We start from the raw sequence: 21,677 nt of genomic DNA on the forward strand, positions 1-21,677 counted from the left end.
GGAACCAACCATGATCTGATACACTACATTATGGCTGTCATCCATAGGAAATAGGAAGAACTAGTGGAATTATAGCATAAAGAGAAATGGTGAGGAAGAGGAATGGAGGGCGCCTGGGTGGCTCAGATGGTTGGGCGACTGCCTTCGGCTCAGGTCATGATCCTGGAGTCCCGGGATCGAGGCCCGCATCCGGCTCCCTGCTCAGCGGGGAGCCTGCTTCTCCCTCTGACCCTCCCCCCTCTCGTGCTCTCTGTCTCTCATTCTCTCTCTCTCAAATAAATAAATAAAATCTTAAAAAAAAAAAGGAAGAGGAATGGATTTGATGTGCGAAGAGCTGTATGTTGTAAGATGTGAACTACTTATGTTGTCTAGGATATGCCGTAGATGATTGCTTCAAATCCTTGAGTTTGGTAGAGATATCTATGACATCAAAGACAGTCATTTCATGTAATGGATTCAATGATACTATTTAATTTTTTTCCCCTTAAAATCATTCCATGTTTATTGTAGAGAAAAGAAAACAGAGATAAGCAGAATGGCAAAAGATAAAATATTCCCTCTACTTAGAAATAAGCACCGTTTTAACTTTTTGCTGTCCATCCCTTCTGTCTTTTTCAACTTAAATGTGAGTAAAAATTTTCATTGTTGTTTACGAAAATAGGACTCCCTATTTGTAGCCAGGTTTGTTTTTTTCACTTAAAAAAATACATCGCGAACTTTTAACATGAAATTAAGTATTCTTCTGCAGGATCATTTAAAAAGGTGTGAAGTATTTGTTTCATGGATGTGGGATGGTTTTAGAAGTTGATTTTAGATTTTTAAACAGATTGCTTTCCAATTGGCTTCACTTTTAGGATTATCACAAATTTATCTTCCCGTAATATCCTCTAATACCGTTTGCACCTTTAAGGTCTTCTCATTCCATTGGGTCTACACATAGGCGCTTGTACCCCAACCTCCTAGCTTACAGTTCTGGTGAAATTGTTCTAACTCACAGATAGTCCCAACACTTGGGCAGATATAAGGTTTAGGCTTTGGAGGCTATATTAGCCTACTAGGGCTGCCATAACAAACTCCTCCGGAATGGGTGGCTTAGACAACGGGCACTTATTTTCTCACAGTTCTGGAGGCTGAAAGTTCAAGATCGGGGTGTGGGCAGGGTTAGTTTCTTCTGAGGCCTCGCTCCTTGGCTTTCAGATGGCTGTCTTTCCCCCTGTGTCTTCACACGGGCTTCTGTGTGTGTGTGTGTGTGTGTGTGTGTGTGTCTTAGTCCTCTTTTCTTATAGGGACACCAGCCATATTCAGGGCCCACCTAAATGATCTCATCATCTTTCCTTAATTACCCCTGTAAGGTAACATGATTACATGTCACATAATGATTCCCCAATCACCTTCTGAGGTCCTGGGGGCTAAGACTTCAACATATAAATTGGGGGTGGGGTGGGGTGGGGGGACACAGTTCAGCCCGCAACAGAAGCATACACTGGCTTTATTATAAAAGTTCCTGCTGAGGAAGCAACTTGTAGTATACCTGTTAAGATTTTCATGATAGTTCGTTGTTTAAAACATAACACATCTTTAACCTATATGACTCATTAGGACAGAGATATCTTGCATGCTTTGTTTACTGTTGTATATAGAGCCTAGAACATTATCATTGCCTACCCATTGATGAATGAATGAGTAAATGAATGTCAAGTTTCTTTAGTCACATGGAGAAGTCACATCAAATCAGTCTACATACTTTGGAATACCTGATTTTTTGAGCATGTACTCCATTATTTACCTAAGGTATGCATGGTAAAGTGCCTGAAATTGCTAAGTCCGTTGCCTTATAGAAGTCAGAAGCAGCAGGTAAAATCATCCCAATTCCCCCTTCACTGTGAAATGACACAGAGGCACTGGCTAGGACTTTCTTTCTTCCTGAGGAAAAGAGAGTTTTCTGTCCATTAGGATACACGCATTGTTGTTCTCAGGTTACAAATGGGCAGGATTTTTCACAGCTATCTAGTCGAGTGATTTTCTGCAATTTCTTCAGCCCTTCATACAGTTGAAAACTCCAGTCTGTTCCTTGGACCTGGGAACGTGGGGACCTATCCTGTGAGCAAGCTGACCAGTGGCCGGGCAAGGTAGACAGAGCCATTGGGAATACTAAAGCACTGTCAGTGGTCTCTACTTAAAGTGCCATTCGGGGGTCTGCTTAAGAGAAACTGCAGACATTTTACCTTGGTTTGTGCATTCTCAATTGAACATACAGGTACACAGACACATTACTTATTGAAGAAGTATTTATTTCACTTATTTATACTCTGGCTCGTGATTGAAGAGCTCTCTCCTACAGAGAAACAAATATTGAATCATAAGTACATGTCTTAAAAGGCAAAGAAAGACTCTTCATCCAATGAAAGGAAAGCAATTCTTCTAATACCTGCCATCTTGTCTGAAGGCAGAAGGAGGGACAGCTGGCCCTTTTGTATCCCCTGAGGTTCATCATTTTAAAATTCTAGTAAGCAATGAACTTTCATCATGGAGGGCAAGTTGGCTTAGAAGAGTTATTAATCCTTCCCTATATGCTGATATCTTTTTTTTTATTAATTTTTTTTGAGAGAGAGAGAGCACAAGCTAGGAAGGGCAGAGGGAGAGGGAGAGAGAATCTCAAGCAGACCCCACAATGAGTGCAGAGCCCGATGTGGGGCTTGATCCCAGGACCACGATATCATGACCTGGGCCGAAACCAAGAGTGAGATGCTTAGCCTGCCGAGCTACCCAGGTGCCCCTATGCTGATATGTTTAAAACAACTTTTATAATTTAGGAATATGCTAAGAACTCATCAATCTAAAACCCAAATGATCATCAGGAAATAAGCAAGTTTCAGCTACTGGGCAGCAAAAGGAGGTGATGGTCCTCAGGCTTACTTTTGACACATTTCTTAACAGTGTTGGTGATGCAGTTTCCTAACCACTGTGGATTAGAAATGATCAATTAAGAAAGGGACTAGGAGGTTGCTGTTGGCAGGCACACTGAGTTCAGAAGGAAGGGACAGGGATAGCCAGATAAGGAGGGAGGGAAAATAACAAAAAGCAGACAGAAACTCAAATTGGAATTTACTGTGGAGTCTCAGGGTATGCTAGGAAATAGCTATTACATACCTCAAGGATGAATAGTTTCTTGAGGATATGATCACTTGGTGGCCTAGCACAAATTTTGTTTATTAGAAGTTATCTTTGTACAACAATCCAATATCATATTTGAAGTTTACGATACTACCATTTTGTTCCCATCTTAGTTTTCCGATTTTTTTTTTTTTTTAGAAAAGGGAGAAAAAGCAAGCAGTACATAATACATTTTAGAAACAAACTCTACTCCAAATGGTTCACATTTTAAAGGGAAAACTGTCAGCCACCAGAAATAACGCATTCCTCGAGTTATCTGAGTAGCTAAAGTATTAACGTATTTAGGCTAACAGCAGTTGAGTAAAGGTGTTTTCAGTAGCCCATCCCGATGACTCTGCCCTGCTTATCTGAGAGGGAGCGTTCAATGGGCTGCCTTAGTAAGGGGATTTGGAAATTCTAAAGGACATCTCTCTCCACCTGCCTCTCAGCCTGCTGTATTTGCCTCCCCTGGGCAAACCCCTTCCTGGCTTCTCCGCCACCCCTGGGCAAAGCAGCTTCCCCTATGCCCCCAACCCTTTCAAGTTCATCCCCACCCCTCCACCTCTGCACACTTTGCAAAGCAGATTCATTTGGCACCTGCAATATGGCAGTCCCTGGGCTAGCACGGGGGTGGAGAAATCATTTGAGGGACTAGGCCCCACTTTCAAGAAGTGTGCAATCCACTGAGGACGCCGATCCCCTTGTTCTAAGACAGATTTCTCCACAGTACTTACCCTCCCTCTGCATCTGCATGGACGCTTGGTTTGTCTTCAGAGATATCACTTCCTTTGAAAGCCTTTCCTCAAGACTAGTTCTCCCGGGGCGCCTGGGTGGCTCGGTCGTTAAGCGTCTGCCTTCGGCTCAGGTCATGATCCCAGGGTCCTGGGATGGAGCCCCGCATCGGGCTCCCTGCTCTGCGGGAAGCCTGCTTCTCCCTTTCCCACTCCCCCTACTTATGTTCCCTCTCCTGCTGTGTCTCTCTCTGTCAAATAAATAAATAAAATCTTTAAAAAAAAAAAAAAAAAGACTAGTTCTCCCACTCACAGGGGAGGCTGCGGAGTCTACGAACATGCTTTCCACTGTCCCTTCCACATGAGGCTCACCATGTTTTCACATCCTTCCTTCCTGCAGCAGTCAGCTCAGGCTGCCCTAACAAAGTACCATGGGCTGGGGGCTTAAACAACAGAAATGAATTTCTCACAGGTCTGGAGGCCAGAAGTTGGAGATCAAGGCGCCATCAAGGTTGGTTTCTCCCGAGGCCTCTCTCCTTGGCACTTAGATGACGCCTTCTCCGTGTGACCCCACACGGTCTTCCCTCTGTGTATCTGTGTCCTAATCTCTTTTTACAAGGACATCAGCCCTATTGGATCAGGGCCCATCCCTATGACCTCATTTAACCTTCATTACTTCAGTAAAGGCCCAGTCTCCAAATACAGGCACATTCTGAGGTACTGGGGGCTAGGATTTCACCATCTGAACTTGGGGAGACACAGTTTAGCCCACAAGACCTCCTCTGACATGGGTGCTGTCTGTTCATGCCTGCCGCTTCTCTGTGCCGGTCACTTACTGACCTCTCAGACACCCTTCCCTCAAGAGCGCCTGAGGGACCAACTCCACATTTTTCCTCTGACCCTCCTTGACCATTCATGTCACGGACTCGAGTCCCGCCCCTTCTTCATAGCTTTCCGCCATGTCCTCAGCCCACGGTTGCAACTTCTGCGCTGCCTGACGAGAATCGTTCCAGTCTCTTCCTCCCCTGAGCGCCTCTCTGCTTCCCCGGTCGCGGCCCTGCTTGTCCCTTGCACCTTGCTCTCGCTCCCAGCCACCCAGCCTGCTCTTCCTCCGCATCTCCGTGGCTCTGACCATCCTGGCTCTCAGGCTCAGCCCCTTCAGTGTCATCCGCCTTGTGATGGATTTTACTCATTTCAGTTTCCAACTGTCTGTAATCCCTACCATATGTTTTCTCTCTTCTGTGGCTCCATGGCATTGAAGCTAAAACAGCAGAATTTTTCTGCCACCAACTCCTACATTTCTTCTCTCCTTAAGCCTCAGCGCCACGCTGCTCCCCTCACTCTCTGGTTCTGCTACTTTTCCATATTCAAAATCATCAGATGTGGGGGCGCCTGGGTGGCTCAGTCATTAAGCGTCTGCCTTCGGCTCAGGTCATGGTCCCAGGGTCCTGGGATCGAGCCCCGCATCGGGCTCCCTGCTCAGCGGGAGGCCTGCCTCTCCCTCTCCCACTCCCCCTGCTTGTGTTCCCTCTCTCGCTGTGTCTCTCTCTGTCAAATAAATAAATAAAATCTTAAAAAAAAAAAAAACCATCAGATGTGAAGTCCCACAACTTGCCCGCTTCCCACCAGTATTTCTCAGTATGTTCCTACTATTCTTTTTCTTTTTCCTCCTGTCATAGAATAGGAAGTATCCCACTTTTCCTCCAAGGCTGATCTCCCTGCCGTAGACAGACACACTCCTTCCTTCAAAAGCTATTTTCTTCTTCGTGTATCCGTATTCTCTCCCTCTCTGGATCCACATTCCTCCCCCGTTGGCATCGGTGGTCCCGGTGGTTTACCCATTCTGAAACCTCCTTCCTGGATGCTGATATTCCTAGAGATCATTTTCTTTTCTTTTTTTTTTAATATTTTGTTTATTTATTTGACAGATAGAGACACAGCAAGAGAGGGAACACAAGCAGGGGGAGTGGGAGAGGGAGAAGCAGGCTTCCCGCTGATCAGGGAGCCTGACGTGAGGCTTGGTCCCAGGACCCTGGGATCATGACCTGAGCCGAAGGCAGACGCTTAACCAACTGAGCCACCCAGGCGCCCCGTCCTGTGCCTTGTAGGATGCTAAGCACTATTCCTGGCCTCTACCCATAGATATTAGTGGTACCCTTCCCCCTACTTGTGACAACTAAAAATGTCTCCAGCCATTGCTGAACATCCCGCAGGGTGGGGGGAGAGTCAGAATCACCCGAACTGAGAACCAGTGGTATAGACCATAAGAGTGTGGACTCTGCGAGAGCATCTTCAGCGTCCCGGGTATACACAATATCTGGCTACAGCTTCAGAATGTAGTCGTACATACAGAACATAATACTTGGAGAGCAGAAAGAGTTTGTATTTTAGGTTCATGTGAAGGGGGGTGGTGGTGGTTATAAACCAAATTAGCAAACCTTAAGCTGTACATTCACTTATCTTGCTAGTTGAATCCTTGTACAAACAACCTCACGGACAGTGGTTCTGCGCAACCCCAATCAAGAGCATTTTATTGAGATGGAGTCCAACCAAGTAGGCATTTTTTAATTAGCACACCACTTAATTCTGAATTGAGTGACAAGCGCAGTAGAAGAGCGGGTTCTGGGGTCAGGTGGTGTGGGGTGGGTCTCAGCCCCGCCAGCCGTGTGACGTTGGGACTGGGCTTCAGTTTTGTCAGTTGCAGAAGAGGGGTGATAACAGCGCCTCCCGGGCGGGCGGGTGGGCAGAGGGGGGAAGCCAGATAATCCACACAAGGACTTTAGACCCGTGCCTGGCACCTAGGAGGTGTTCGGGACATACAGCTGCTCATCCCCCTGCAGCTGTGGCTCTTTTCTCTCCCTTCCGTTCATCACCTAACTTCTCAACTGAGCCGGGCTTTCACTTCCTCTTCCAGGGGCTCTGGAACCCTTGTGTGCTGGCCCTGCCTCCCACTCTCTAGTCAACTCACCTTCAGAGACCTCACTCCTTTGAGGGCCCTTTGCCTTGATTTCTCTGCATTTGAACACCGTCGACCATCTTTTTCCTTGACAGCCTCCACCCACTTCCTTGGCTGTTTTGCTCCTTCAGGGGAAAAAGAGTGCTGGTCACTCCCTGGTCACCCAGTTAACTGCAGGCATTCCCCTGGGTTCAGCTTCTAGCTCTTCCTGCCCATCGTCTCTGTCCCTGAGATGTCCCTCCGGGCCTTCGCCCTGGCTCCAGCCTCCTCGCATTTCCCACATACCACCCGCCTCTCCTCAACACTCACCCTACTGGTGGATGGACCCACTACCCATCCCGGGACCAAACCTGAGCCCAGGGAAGCAGCCTTCTTTAATTCTCCCTTCTTCTCCTCACACCACACCCAGTCGGGCCCAAGCCCAGTGGATTCCATCTCTGTAACGTCTCCCACCTGGCCTAGTCCCTCCACCTGCCCCCCTGTTTTTGCTCTAACCCTAGGCTGCCGTGGTGGTTTCCCTTCATTTGGTGCCACACCCTTGGGTCAGGGCTCCAGAGGGATTGTTTTCCTTTCTCTCCTGTCGAATTGGTCAAGTTCTATGGATTCTACATCCTAATTATATTTCCAGGAGATCCGTTCTTCCCTACCTCTCCAGCCAGGGCTTCCTAGGTCCTCATTATTTCTTAGACGGGTTCTTCTGTTAATCCCTAACTAGCCTTCCTGTCTCGAATCTTCCAGACCCTTCTCCACAGTCCCACGAGGGAGGCTTGGTCTACCTTCCTCCTTAAGCCTTTCAGGCCCTCACCATTGGATAAAGTCCAAGTCAGCTGGGAGGTGCACAGAGCTCTGAGCGGTCTGGCCCACTGGCTGTTTCTCCAGCTCCATCTCTTGCTGCCTCCCCTCCTCCCTCTGCTCCAGCCACAGAGTGAGGTATTTGCAGTTCAGGAAACTGACCTTGTTTTCCGCCTCTGTGCCCTTGTGCTTACTACTCACTGCTCCCTGTGCCTGGAGTACCCTGCCCCCTCATCTCTGCCTGGGGGACACCTTACACATCTTGTGAGATTCCACGAAAGTCACCTCATCCAGCAGCCTTCTCCAATCCTTTTTCTTCTTGATTCTCTCCCCTGGCATAGCAGCACAGCGTTTTCCATTTATTTCCACCTCAAGCTCAGTATCACCTACTCAGTCATCTTCCACCTCAAATGGGCTTCTACCTCTGCCTCTCATTCTGTCATTCATTCCCGCATCCACCCTGGCTAAGCGCCGGGCATCCTCTGGGCCCTCACTCCTTTACACCCCCATCCCTGGTCCACCAGGTGCTCTTCTGGTCTCCCTCTGAAGTGGTTCCTGATCTTCTGTCCTCCAGTCTCTCCACCGCTCCCCTAGTTCAGGCCCTCATACCTGAGGTTTTCCATGGATGGTATTCAGAATTCTTTGTGGTAGAGCCTCAACTTGTTTACCTTTTGGTCGTGTCACCTGCATATTCCTGTATATGTCATAATCCGGCCATACTAGATTCCATCCTGATCTGTGAACAGGACCCATGACTTGCTACAATCATGCCTTTGCATCTGCTGATTCTAATCCCAGTCTCCATCTACAAAATTTCTAGCTGTTCTCCATGGCTCAGCTCCATTGGCTTTCTTTCCCATGGAGCTTTTCTTGATGGCTCTTATTAGAAGTGATCTCTTTTCTCTGAACCCCTGAATCTTGCAGCCGATTTAATGGTTTTTAATACGTTGGTCTGCATTTCATGATTACTTCATGTGGATGCAGATATTAGACTATAAATTCTTTTAAGGCATGGATATAAATTATCCATTTTTGTATCACTTCTCTGCTAGAGAACCTAGCACAATTTCTTGATGTATATACATATCAGCTTGATTGAACTATAACTTACCTACCATACAAATCACCCATTTGAAGTGTACAATTCAGTGTTTTTAGTATATTCAGAGTGTGCAACCATCACCACTATCAATTTTAGAATATTTTCATTACCCCAGAAAGAAACTCCATACACATTAGAAGTCAATCCCTGTATCTCCCTAAATTGTCAACCCTAGGCAAACCATTAATCTACTTTTCTATTTCTATAGATTGGCCTCTTCTGGATATTTCATATAAACAGAATCCTATAATATTTGTCCTTTTTTTTAAGATTTTATTTATTTATTTGAGAGAGAGAGAATGAGAGGTAGAGGGCACGAGAGGGAAGAGGGTCAGAGGGAGAAGCAGGCTCCCTGCTCAGCAGGGAGCCCGATGTGGGACTCGATCCCGGGACTCCAGGATCATGACCTGAGCCGAAGGCAGACGCTTAACCAACTGAGCTACCCAGGCGCCCAATATTTGTCCTTTTGGGTCTGGCTTCTTTAGTATGTTTTCAACATTGATGATATGTAGCATGTGTCACTGCTTCATTCCTTTTGACTAATACTCCGTGTATGGATATACCGCATTTTGTTTAGTAACTCATCAACTGATGGTTATTCGGGTTGTTTCCACTTTGAATATTTGTGTACAAGTTCTTGTGTGGACATATGTTTTCATTTCTTGTGTATGTACCTAGAAGTGGAATGGCTGGATCATATGGCAACGCTATGTTTAGCATTCTCAGGAACTGCCAAACTGTTTTTAAAAGTGGCTGCACTATTTTACATTCCCACTGGCAATGTATGAGGGTTTCAATTTCTCCACATCCTTGTCAATACTTGTTAGTATTTGTCTTTTTGATTCTAGCCATCCTGAGTGGGTGTGCAGAGGCATTTCTCTCTGGTTTGGATTGCATGACTCTTTTAACCTATTAGATGTCCAATAAATGTTTGTCAGATAAATGATATTTATATTGAGTATGAACAAACAGAACTTTGAACAACTCATTTGACTCCCAAGCTTACTAATTAGCTAAAAAAAGATGAACACAGAGCCCTGTACCATTAGAATTCAATTTTTATTTATTTATGTATTTATTTTTTAAAGTAGGACTCCATGCCCGATGTGCAGCTTGAACTCATGACCCTGAGATCAAGAGTCACATGCTCTACTGACTGAGCCAGCCAGCCAGGCACCCCTAGAATTCAGTTTTTTAAAAGTTACTTCTAAACGGTTTTCTCTCTTTTTAGTTGCCAGTATTATCTGGATGACATTATAAAGGTGGTCATAAAAATTCATGTAGCTTTGCAAGTTTCAATGAATTTTACAGAATAAGCTAAAATTACAAGCAAAATTCCAACTCTGATGTTGTTCCTATTCTAAACCTACCACTTGCCAGGGAGACCAGGAATGGCTGATAATTCTTGAATCTCAAGGCAAGGCAATTAAATAAACTAGCATTCCCTACCTGGCCCTTCTTTTGCCTTCTGCCCGGACCGTGTTACAGCTCAGAAGCTCCAGCCACCAATTCTGTGGTGAGCATGTGAACTATTACTCCTGCTTAGAGACCTGCCCATTCCCTCCTTGGGCAGGCCTGCCTTCACAAAAGCACTTGATAACACACTTGGGGACATGGGGTGGGAGTGGCGGGGAGGCGTAGGAAAATTCAAGTGCTGAAGTTTCTCTGACTAGTTTTCCTCAGTAAACAGTCAACCCTGGGAAACCTAACAGGTTCTGAAAACTTAATGTTGGTGATTCTGGACGGCAGAGAAACAAGCAGCTGAATCGGTTCCCTCTTGGGCAGTGGTTTAGGTTACTTATCTCCCATCAGAGGTAATGGTCCAACTGCTTTTGCTTGGTTCTATAAAGTTCTATCTTGGCCAGAATCCATTCATTTCATCCATACCTACATAGACACTTCTTCCTATCTGTAGCCCTGAAAACCAGAGTGCCACTGGTCCTGTGGAAGGTCCCTTGTGGAAGGCCACAAATTAGAGGACCGTGATTGCACTTACAACTTTGTAGGGCAAAGCTGCTGTGGTAGAGCCAGGGTCAAAGGTCATAGTAGAGAGTAGCTAGCTTTCTGTACCTATAACATCATCTTACTAACTCCTCTCCAACGCTTAATTCTACCGCAGTATTCTCTACAACTATTTAAGAGGCACATTTATCCTCAGAAACTGGGGGAGTAGGGTGGTGTTTATTTCCCAAAACCACAATCATCCCCTATCTGTCTAAAGATGTTTCCAAAGGCCCCTCGCCGAACCCCGAAGGAAAAGTATTAACAGTGGGAAACATGTCAGCTGCTTGTTGGAGGAAGAGCAGTCCGGGCCTGGTTTCTCTGGGGCTCCGTGATAACTTGGGCCGCCTAAGCCACGCCGAAGCTGGTGGCAGCCGCCTTGGGGATGGAGAACAGGCAGCTCCAAGGAGGGCCCCTGCGTTTCAGAGTTCAAACAGGAGCCCTCTGAAAGAAAGAGATATTGCGTGTGGCTTCCCTGGTGCCTCGGAGGGCGACGTGGATGACACAGCATCAGCAGTGCCGTCGCGGGGTGGGGACACAGGGGCGGTAGGAGCCTGTGCCATCCTCAGCCCCTTGGGGGCGAAGCAACGCCCGCTTAAGCATCAGGTGTGGAGTGTGGGGAAGGGAAGGTGACAAAAGGCGAGTGAGCTTTGAATTTGTTGGACGGAGAACACGCTCCCTCCCGGGCGGCAGCCCCAGAGCTAGAAGGACCGGGCCCTGGGAGAGAAACAGCCCTAAGTTGGGGGCGGGGTGAAGCGCTGGTTCCTTAATCTCCTGCCCCATCATCTACTCGCCCCACCTGGATGCAGAGCGAGGACCGCGTGGAGAGGGAACGGCGCGGGTGGGGCTCACCCTCCCGTTTGCCTCCGAGACCGGGCGGGGCGGTGCCGGGCCAGGGAACCCGACCCCCACGCCCCCACCCCCACCCCCCAGCCTCCGGGGCGCCCCTCTCGCGCCTCCCGGGCACCGCTGCCTCGCAGTCTCCTCCGTTAAAATAGTGAAACAAACCCTGGAGTGAAGTGATGGAAAGCCGGGGGCGGGGAGTTGCCCGCAAGTGAGGGGCTGGAGGGGAGGGGGCGCGGTGGTCCAAGAGGGTGGCCGGCCGGCGAGCGCTGGGCTGATCGCGATCGCGCTCAGCTGCGGCGGCCGAGACCCTTCCCCTGGGGCGGCCTGGCCCTCCCCTGGCCCGGGGCGCCTGCGGAGGGCGTGGGGGCAAACCTGGGGCTGCGGTGGGGGTGGGGTGGGGGCCTCCACCTCCATCCATCCCGGGATGGACACTGCGGTCGCCCCGCTAAAATCGGGGCGGGGGCGGCGGTGGGGACCCGCGGGTACCGCGGGCCCCCCCACCCCCCAGCCCGAGCCGCCGCCGCCGCCGCCGCTCAGTAACACGTCCCCAGGAGACTCGCAGGAGCAACACGTGATGTGTCTACTTATCAGGGTGAGAGGGGGAGAGCGAGTCTCCGAGCGTGCGGACGAGGAAGCGGGGCGGGGGGCCGAGGCGGGGGCCGGGACGACGGCTGGGGTGCCGGGGTCGCCAGCTCCTCGCCCACCTCCCTCCCTGTGGGAGAAGAGGAGGAGGGGAAGTGACTGCGGAGTTGATGAACTTTGCACATCCAGAAACGCCATTTTGATTCCTTTTCCGGAACAAGTTTGCATCTCTCCTCTTTCTCTCCCTGAAGCCCACCGGTGCCCACTGCATCATGCCTGGGAGCCAAGAGCCCTGCCGGGCCGTAAGTACGCGCCCGGGGTTCTGGCTCCCGGTACTCGGGTGGCAGCGAGATGTCTAGGGCTGAGCGGGAGCGACCTTTTAAAGAACTTTTGGGGATGGGGAGGGTGAAGTGTGCAGAGCGCGTTGTACTTTTTAAACTCGGCGTTTCCCGGAGCCGAGGACCCGAGCGCCCCACGCCGCGCTACGTGCGCTCGGGGCGGTGGGGCCGGCCGGGGATGAGCTGGGCAGCCCTCTCCCCTCGGGCTGCGCGCCGGGCCGCTCCTCCTCCTCCTCCCCTCCTCCCCCTCCTCCTCCTCCTCCTCCTCCCCTTCCTCCGCTCCTTTTCCCCTTCCCGAGCTGCCGGCTCTGCCAACCAGCTCCCAGCGCGAGCCGCCGCGGCCGCCGCAGCGCCCCGCCGCCAGGACCTGATGCGCATCCATATTAGCCGTCCGAGCGCAGGAATCCGGCCCGACCCGCGCCGCAGCGCCCGCCGCGGAATTTATTTTTAACCAGCACCGCCGGGACTCGGATGGTGCGCGCACCGCGGGCCAGAAACATCTTCCCAGCGCTGCTCTCCATCTTCCGCCCTCTCTCCCCCGACATCCTCCCCCCCATGTGGGAGGGGAAACTTTTCTCCTACATACTTTCGAGTCCTTCTCGGGCCGAGAAGCGCGGAGATGACGGCGCCCGCCCGCCGCCGCAAGGTATCCGGGGGTGCCCGCCTGGGGTGCTCGCTCGGGGGTGCCCGCTCGGGGCTGCGCGGTGGGAGCATCCGCCGCGCCCTGCTCCGCGGACTTTGATCCTCCCCGGCGGACGGCGCCGGCCGGGAGGGGGCCGCGGGCAACGCTGCGCCCTCCCCCGTTCCCGGCTCCAGGCTAGGGGTCACGCCGACCACCGCCCCCGGGTGACCGGGGGAGGAGGGGGCCGGAGCCGTGTCCGCGCGTATTGTTCCCTTGCCCTTCGGTTGGCGGTGTACGTGTTTTCGTGGGAGCCAGCGGTGTGGAGCGGAGCCTGCATCGCGGGGGGGGGGGGGGAACCTCGGCACCCGGCGCCGTCACGAGCACAGGAAGGAGGCCGGGAGCATCCGAGGCGGGGCCGGCCGCCGGGCCCGCTTCGCCGCCCAGCTGTGGAGCGCGCTCGGAAACTTTTGTCCGCCGCCCGCTGGACCAATTTTTCCCGAGTTCTGGGGCTTCCCTTCCTCCTCCCATCCCGGCCCGCAGCGCGGAGCCGGGGCGGAGGTGGGGGGGGGAGGGCCGGCGTCGAGGGACAGGGGACCCAGTGCGCCCCCCCCACCCGGCCTTGGGCCCGGCCCCCGGCGCCCCCTCCCCACTCGCGGTCTCTTAGGAAACTGCGACCTTAATGGTTGCTAAGGAGCAGGGGAGGTCCTTCCCGTCGCCGGCCCCCTCCCTGGGAAGCGGCGTGTTTTCTGGAAGGGGCCGAGGGTCGCGTCGAGGATGTGGTGACTCGCTCCCCGGCCGCTCGCGGGGCCGGGCCAGGCGCGTGAGTGCGGGACGCGGTGGCGGAGCCCACTTCTCTGCGGGGCCACTTTCTTTTTCGGGCGGGGGGGGGACGGGGGGCGGGGGTGGCCCCGGGCAGAGGAGGGGCGCAGGAGGCACGAGGACCCGGGGGTCGCGGGGACCGGCCAGCGGGCGGGCTGGTTGACAGGCGCCGCGTGCAGCTCGAGTCCAGCGTCCGCGGTGCATCCGTGATGGGTTATAAAAGAGGAGGAAAGTATTTCTCCTTGCTCAGCAGATTTGCCCTCCCTCGCTCCTTACTGGTTAGAAGATAGAACGTGAGCCCAGATCCGGACGAGCAGTTCACATTCCATTACGAAATTCTACACGGCTTCAGAGCCAGCAGCAGCACACATTCGGGGCACTTTGGAGTTTTTTCTTCTTCTTTTTTTGGGGGATGGTGGTGGTGGTGGTGCCGAGAGATAGAAGGGTGAATAAAAAATAGAACTTTTTTTGGTACGCTGAGAAACCTGTCTGAGGGTTTTCATCAGTAGAAAAATTAAGCCTCGTGCTTGTTTTAGAGTTAAGATTTAAGCCTAGCCTTTTAAAAAGTCAATGGAAATAAAGTTTGTCTGTTGGATAGGGATGCTGGAAATAGCGAGGTATTTCGGTCTCGAAGAGGAGACTTGAGATGATTTCTGCAAAGGCTGAGTTGCTAATGTGCATCCCATATTTTTGAGATCTTTTTTTCTTTTAGACATGAAGTGGTCTGTGCATGCGCATGAGTGTGTTCTGAAATAAGTTTAGTTTTAGTGGAAGGTGGAGAAAAGGGAACTGCAGAGCAAAGAATGGTTTTTGTTAGTTTTAGGGTTGTTTTTCTTCTTCTTCTCCTCCCCATAGCCCTTAAAAGCATCCTCTAGACCTGGTGCTTTTTCGGGTAGGCAGGTATGGTTCTAAGACCTAGTGTAACCCGGAAGTCTAAGTTAGAGGCTGGAGTCCTGGCAGAAACTTTTTTTTTTCCCCTTTTCTTAAACATTTAGTTCTGTGCTTCCTTCAAGAGTCACACAGAACTTTTGAAGAAATGGGTTCGAAATTAGTCTTCCCAAAAATTTATGGAACAGTGAGCCACTAATGTTAGGGGTTTTTGTTGTTGTTGTTTGTTTGTTTGTTTGTTTGTGTTTTACCTCTGCATTTTGGAGGGACCTTTCTGGGTACCCGCTGATGGATCCTGCTTTGATGTGTTTTGAGCTTTGGTTACACTGATGAATTAAACATTTGAATGTCTTTTATCAGGTTTTAAATGTGTGAAAAAACACCTTCTCTCCCACCCACCCCCACTTTTACAAAAGAAAGGGAGAGCCCTTTGATTTGGTTATTTGTTTAGCTTGTGCTCCATTTTAGGTTGTTAATGAACTTGCACTGTTTTATCATTTTTAAAAATACTGCTAAGCAGGTTGCATTTTGCGATGTTTTGTTTTTAAAGGATTCACTGGTTATATGGTACATGCTGCTGATGCTTACTGTACATGGCACATCATTCTCTGGGGTTTTCTAGATGACTAAAGTTTCTCATCAGAAATTCAGAGCCTCAGCCCTTATGGCAGACAAGTGTTTGTTCTGTGATGGGGAAGATGGGTCTGACTCAGCTAGCACAGGTGGTGCATCCCTTCCTAACTATTTACATCATCCAACAAGTGACCTTTTGATTGAAGGGTCTTTTATTTTAGATATCTTCGGGCAGACTCCTGAGATCTTATTTGCATCCAACACAGGTATAGAATGTTGAAGAAGGAAAACAAACCTACCCTGTTAGTGGGCATCTGATCGAGTAGTTTATTGGTTTATCTGCTGTCTTGTCAGGCAACAGCTAGTTGCCATGATGTGGCTTGCATTTTTACTCTTCAATTTTAAAGTGCTGTGTTGATCCACTTCCTAAGGTCAGTTTGGGAATCTTTGCTTTCTGTCTTTATGCTCAGTTGTTAACATCATTTATTACCTTCAGCAAAGGAAAATTCCTGGTTAATGATGTTAAAAAATTAATATGAATTATAATTAATATAATACAACTTCTACAAAAATTGGTTAAATGTGCTCACTAGAAACAGAAGTGAATCCTTTTGATGTTTCTATTCATTATCCTTCTGAAAAGTAGGTGGTGCTTAAAAGGTCATAGGATAAGGGTTGCTAAGCAGCTAAACAGAAGGATGCTAAAATTAACCAAAGCATTTTTGAAAGGGAGTCCTTCCCTGTTTTACATTATTTACTAGATTTAATTAATTTCTGAATCCTCCATGTCCTCTGACCTAGGAAGGTAGGCTGTTAAGTTTGTTTTGTTTTTGTTATCGTATTTAAATAATCTCTCTCTCTTTTGTAAGTGTCTTTTAATTGAAGTTCATGCTCTCTGACCAACTCTGGTGTCAGATGGCAGCTCCTCTGGGCGGACTTCTTGTCTGATACCCATGTGTTCAGGTTAAACCTCCCTTTCCTGAGGATATACGTGCGCAACATCACCTTAGTTCGTTTATTCATAGCGGATTGTTTCGTTTGTTTTGGAAAATCTAGCTCATCCACAAAGTGATGTCTTCCTTTACTCTTTATTAAACAGATTTGCATTCAAAAGATAGAAATGTAATATAGTATCAATAGAAAGTATGCAGTATAGTCCCTCCTGATAACAGGACAATTGTCGTCTTCCCCTTGCCTGAGATTAGATTAGGCTTTGATAGGACTACACCTCCCCATCTTAGTTTTACTCAGCCCAGTTTTTCATACCTTCTCGAAAATAATTGTATTAGATTTGGAGTATCTTTGGAAGAGTGACCAAATGTAAAAAAAATAAATAAAAATAAAAAGTGTGATTTACATAACATTTCTGCTGTGAGTAGGTGTTGTAAGGATATTGAAGCTGTACAGTGAGATAAAATGGTTGCAGTCTTAACTAAAGCCATGGTTGGGAAGCATCATCTCTTGCTTGAAAGGCAAGCCTGCTCAGAGGTTTCCCCGTCTCAGAGTTGCTTCTGTACATCTGACCTACTGAACAAGCGAAGTTGAGTAACATTTTTTATATCCAAATATAATTAAGAAACTGGGTGGGTTCTTTGGGAGGGGGCAGGGTGCATGAGTTCTCATTCTCGCTTTCTCTCTCAGACTTAGTGATTTTGAGTAGAAAGAGGCAGGGCCCTCTTCAAAAAGCAGGGGTCAGATTGTGATTTCCACGCCCTGGGGGGCCTCCCCATAAATCAGAGGTAAAAGGTGTACCATATGAAACACAGAGGGAGGCACACGATGTGCTTTCTGAAATGCATCACTTATTTTTAATTTCCCCACTCCCATAGAAGGCAGAATAAAGAGGAAAACCATCTGCTGTGTTTTCACCACGACTGAGGTAGCAGAACAAGGAAGGTTGGGGGGGGGGGTCAGGGAGACAGACTTTTTACGTGGGCTGCCCTGTGGGACAGTGTCGCCGACTGTGCCGGTTTCGGGGTCTCTGGTCACCTTTGGGGTGTTCTCCATTCACTTGAAGGGAAGCCAATGTGGAGTAGAGCCAGAGACTGCTCCCTGTGGGTTGGTGGAGACCAAGGGAAGCCTGGGAGGAGGGCTCAAGGAGCTGTTCCTTCCAGTTCCTGGTGCATCTTGTTTCTGATGGTACTCCAGGGTACAGGTGAGCCCATCGGCCCATCAGTGAAGGTGGTGGCCTGTTGAATAGGTGCTTCAGACAGAAGTGGGAGAGGGTGGAGATGTTTGCTCAGTGTGATTCAAGCAAGTAATGCTAAGAGAATTTGAAAGCCTCTGTAAAGTCCCCCCAAGACTGGGGAGACTGGGTGCTGCCTGCCCTTGCAGGATTCACCTGAAGCCTTTCAGACTCCCTGAGGGCGGGTGGTCCTGATAAGGTAGAGACCGCCCAGGGAACAACCCCCCCACCCCCATTTCTTTGTCAGCCGGCCAGACTGCAGCAAGAAAAAGTCTCAGTGGGGGTAATTAGATAAAGCTTTTAAATGGCTCTATTTGTTTTTCCCCTGGCTTGCTTAGTATCTCTTTTCCCCCCCCTTTTTCAGAGGCCAGTGGGGTCGGATGGTCCAAAGAATGTTAAGGCTTAGTGGCCTAATGACTTAAAATTTCAGCTTTGATGAGAGTGTACCTTTGACAGTCTTCATCCTGCTTTTGTGAAGGCCTTGAACAGAGATTCGGATTTTACCCTCAGAGCAAGAGAAACAGTGAAGGTTAGGCGGGTATATGAACCCATTTTACAGCTGTGCCAATTTCCACTCTGGCTGGTAATAAGCCTAATCCCAGCCTAGCTCCATACGACACCTGCTTTTTAAAGTCCTCTTAGCCTCAGAACACTGAGCATTAAATATGTGCCTGTCTCTGTGTTTTAAATGAGACCAGATCCTTTTCACAATAATTCTGTGTTGAATTTGAAGATGCAAGGCAATTAAAAAGCAACTTTTTAGCCTTTGGCACATCTCTGTTGATGAATGTGATTATACATTTTTTTTTTCAGTAGGTTTTCTACCTCCTGGAATTGTTGTAAGGATAATAAATGTTCCAGAAACTCAAAATCTATATATGGAAGAAAGTGGTGTATTTTGAGCTCAGGAAGCTTTGTGGGTATCCACTCTGGATTTCCTTTCCAGAACTGTGCACAACTCCAGGACTTGAGGCAAAATTCGCCTAGGGGTTTATGTTCCACTTGAGGAAATGCAGCACTTTCTTTGCTTTGGGTGCCGAGAGACAAACGGAACGAGTCAATTTTTCTTAATGAAGTTCACTTCGGGGTGGATTTTAAGGACAAGGCATGTCCTCGTAAGCTTTGGACTCCCCCTTTAAAGCATGATTGTCAGAGTTGGCGGTTTGCCCCCAGGGGCATTTGGCAATGTCTGGAGACATTTTTGATTGCCCTGCTAAGGGGTGGGGGGGGGTGCTACCGGCCTCCAGTGGGTAGAGGCCTGGGATGCTGCTACCCATCCCACAATGCACCAGCTGGCCTCACAACAAAGAATTACCCAGTCCAGAATGTTAGTAGGTGGAGGTTGACAAAGCCTGCTTTAAAGGTACGGTAGTCGTGGCCCGTGTCCTGTGTGCAAGTAGCCTGGGTGTACTCTGTGGATTGCACATGATCTCTTTGTAGATCTGAAATTTCATAAAACAAGTGATCTCCCATTATGTGCCTGTAAGATACCATGGTTGGCACATTCAGGGTTTCACAGAAAATTCAGGGTTGGGGCAAACATTAAGTGGCGTTAAATATATTTAAAAACCCCATAGTAAATAAAAGTTCTAGAACTCATCTGCTCCTAAAACAAACCAGATTCGTTGGCACCAGGAAGCTGTTCCGAGTCACTTCTTCAGTTATTGGGAAACTCGCTCTGGTGCTGTCATCTGCCAGTTCTCCCTCGTGTTTTAAGTTATGTGGAGTGTATCTCTCCCCCCCCCAACCCCAAGTGTTTGAATTAGCCTTTACTCCCTTGACAGTCCATGTTTTTGCACTTGTAAGTGCAAAAGAAGTCTCCCTTTGTTTTGTTTTGTCAAGTTTTTGCAAAATTCTTACATAACTATCCACCCTTTTTACAGGGCAGCGTTTGGGAACCGGTCTTCTGTCCATACATCTCCTCTTGAGGGGTGGCTGACAGGGATGGGGAGGGAACGTGGGGGAAGACACAGTGGTTACTTTCATGTTCTCAGGACTCCTGGATGTCACATATGTGAAAAGGTGTTTGATTTAAAGAAACAGAATGTGGTGTATGAACTTGAAACTGAATTTCCTCAGGCCCAGAAAGGTCTAGGATAGTGACAGGAGGAGTGATCTTGAAGTCACAGGGGCCACTTACCTTACCCTTGTTCTGTGTCGCCTGTCCTCCCCCCTCCACCCCCTTAAGGCCTATGTCACGGGGGCAGGGGGTGAGGAGCTGAGAAGGAGGCAGGAAGAGAGGGAGGGTGAATTCCAGAAAGGGAAGGGCTGACTGCCCCTAAAATGGCCTGGGCTCCCATTGACCTTAGATAAACACGTGGCTCTTGAAGGTAGCTTTTTTTTTTTTTTTTTTTTTACATCCTAAACCCGTGGGAGACAGTAAGCATCTGTGCACATCTGTTTGTGCTGCTTTTGCACAGGGACCTGCTCTGAAGCCACCTTGGCCATCCTGTCCCGAGTAACAGGAGCCGTGGATTCTAGTGGTTTTCTGCCCTCTCCTCTAGCCCATAACCCGGCAGCTCCCTGCCCTCTCTCTCTCCATTTATAGCTTTTCCCAAGCCCGGACCTTTTGTCACCCAGCTCTCCTGCAGGTGCCCCAGAGGTAACTTGTAGAAATAAAAGTCCCCTCCCTCCCTTCTAGAAGGTGGTCTGAAATGCACCGTCCACCCAGTCTTCCGGCCAGGAAGCGCTTTGCCGTCCTTCCTCGTATCTGTCTCAGTCCTGAAGTTCAGTGAACAGACCCTCCTGGAAACTTCTCTCCAGTGGGACTCTGGTATCGGCTCCGTAAGACCCCTGACCTCAGGTCCTCATCATGTCGCAAACACCTCCTCAGTTAGCTTCCCACCACCCATGCTTCCCTGCTCCAGCTCATCCTCCACTCTGCTCAGAAATTCAAGCTGTGCATGGTGTTTGCCTGCTGAAAAACATCTCTTGGCTCCCTGTTGTCTACAGGAAGAAATCCAAACTCCTCAACTTGGCACCGGAGGACCTTCATCATCAGCTTCCAGACTGTCTTACTAGTTTCAGCTCCTGCCACTTCTCTGCGTCACTGACGCACTAAATGGTTTCTGACCGTCTCTGTGTTCACTTGTGTTCACTTGGGCTTTCCCATTCACTTCTAGCAAACAGTGTGTCTTAGATCTTCTTTTGAGACCACTCTCAGAAAGCCACCTCTTGCAGGGAGGACCTGCTTCTCCATCCAGAGTAACTCTTACCCCCATCTGTCCAGTCTGTCGTAATTTACCTGTTGACATGTTTTCCCCACCTCAGGAGCAGGGAGGGACTTTGACTCTTATTTTTCCGCCTTCTGTACCTAGCTCAAGAATTGCATAGTAGGTCAATTGGATCCATTTTCTAATACAAAAGCAAGAATTTTTGGAGAAGTATAGCCTGTTTTTGGAGGAAGAGCACATATAATTTGGTAGCTAAGTCCTAAATAATCAGTACAGATTGAGAGAAGGAGACAAGAGTAAACTTGAGTTTTTAGCACACCCATCACACAGAGACTTGGTGTTAACTGCACGCTGGTGGAAAAGAATTTTGAATTACAGAAATTTTAAAATAAAACTTTGCTCAGCTTAATTTACTCGAAATTAAAGAGAAAAAAAATCTTTGTTAATGCCTGATTGCACTAAAAGCTGTCTCACTAGGGCCCTTACTAATTATAACCACTTTTCATGGCTTTCGGTTTGAAGTTTATATTAAATAGGAGAGATGGGCACACAGATCAAAGACCAAAATCATTTCAGAGCTCCAACGTGTGGGCCCATTTTCTCTGCTTAGTTAGATTTTTGTTTCATTAGTGGTATGAGTTAATAGGAGTGTTGGTCTGTGTATAATTTAACTTTTCTTTTTTCCGTTACTCCTTGGATTTAAAACAAAATACCAAACCAGAAACCTACAGAGCATAGATTTTGTCTTATTTGTGTGTGCGTGTGTGCAATATCTATACTTGATAGAAGTTGATTATAGATCATACTTACAGAGAGGATCATTTCACTGTTTTAGGGGAGGTAAGACACTCCCACTGTTTTAGGGGAGCTTCCTTTATTATTAAAAAAAAAAACCCACTCTGCATACACAAAATCA

At 48.6% G+C, this 21,677-nt stretch overlaps 1 protein-coding gene across 10 annotated transcripts in view; it reads left to right on the forward strand.

Moving 5' to 3' along the window:
• The window catches only part of RREB1 (ras responsive element binding protein 1), a 176,070-nt gene that overhangs the window by 34,090 nt on the left and 120,303 nt on the right, over positions 1-21,677 (forward strand). For 5 of the 10 annotated variants that reach the window (XR_012373820.1, XM_025891255.2, XM_025891260.2 and 2 more), the window contains exon 1: positions 12,332-12,465. The exons of 1 other annotated variant lie outside the window; for it this stretch is intronic. The gene's annotated coding sequence lies outside the window, so the exon portion shown is untranslated. Of the gene's footprint in view, positions 1-12,154; positions 12,174-12,331; positions 12,470-12,883; positions 13,148-13,700; positions 13,944-21,677 lie in introns of those variants that run through there. 4 more of the 10 variants (XM_073877553.1, XM_025891257.2, XM_025891256.2 and 1 more) reach the window with 4 other exon arrangements.

The sequence above is a fragment of the Callorhinus ursinus genome, unplaced genomic scaffold (genome assembly GCF_003265705.2).
Source record: "Callorhinus ursinus isolate GAN/ISIS: 27379988/994484 unplaced genomic scaffold, GSC_fseal_2.0 scaffold26, whole genome shotgun sequence".
Taxonomy (NCBI): domain Eukaryota; kingdom Metazoa; phylum Chordata; class Mammalia; order Carnivora; family Otariidae; genus Callorhinus; species Callorhinus ursinus.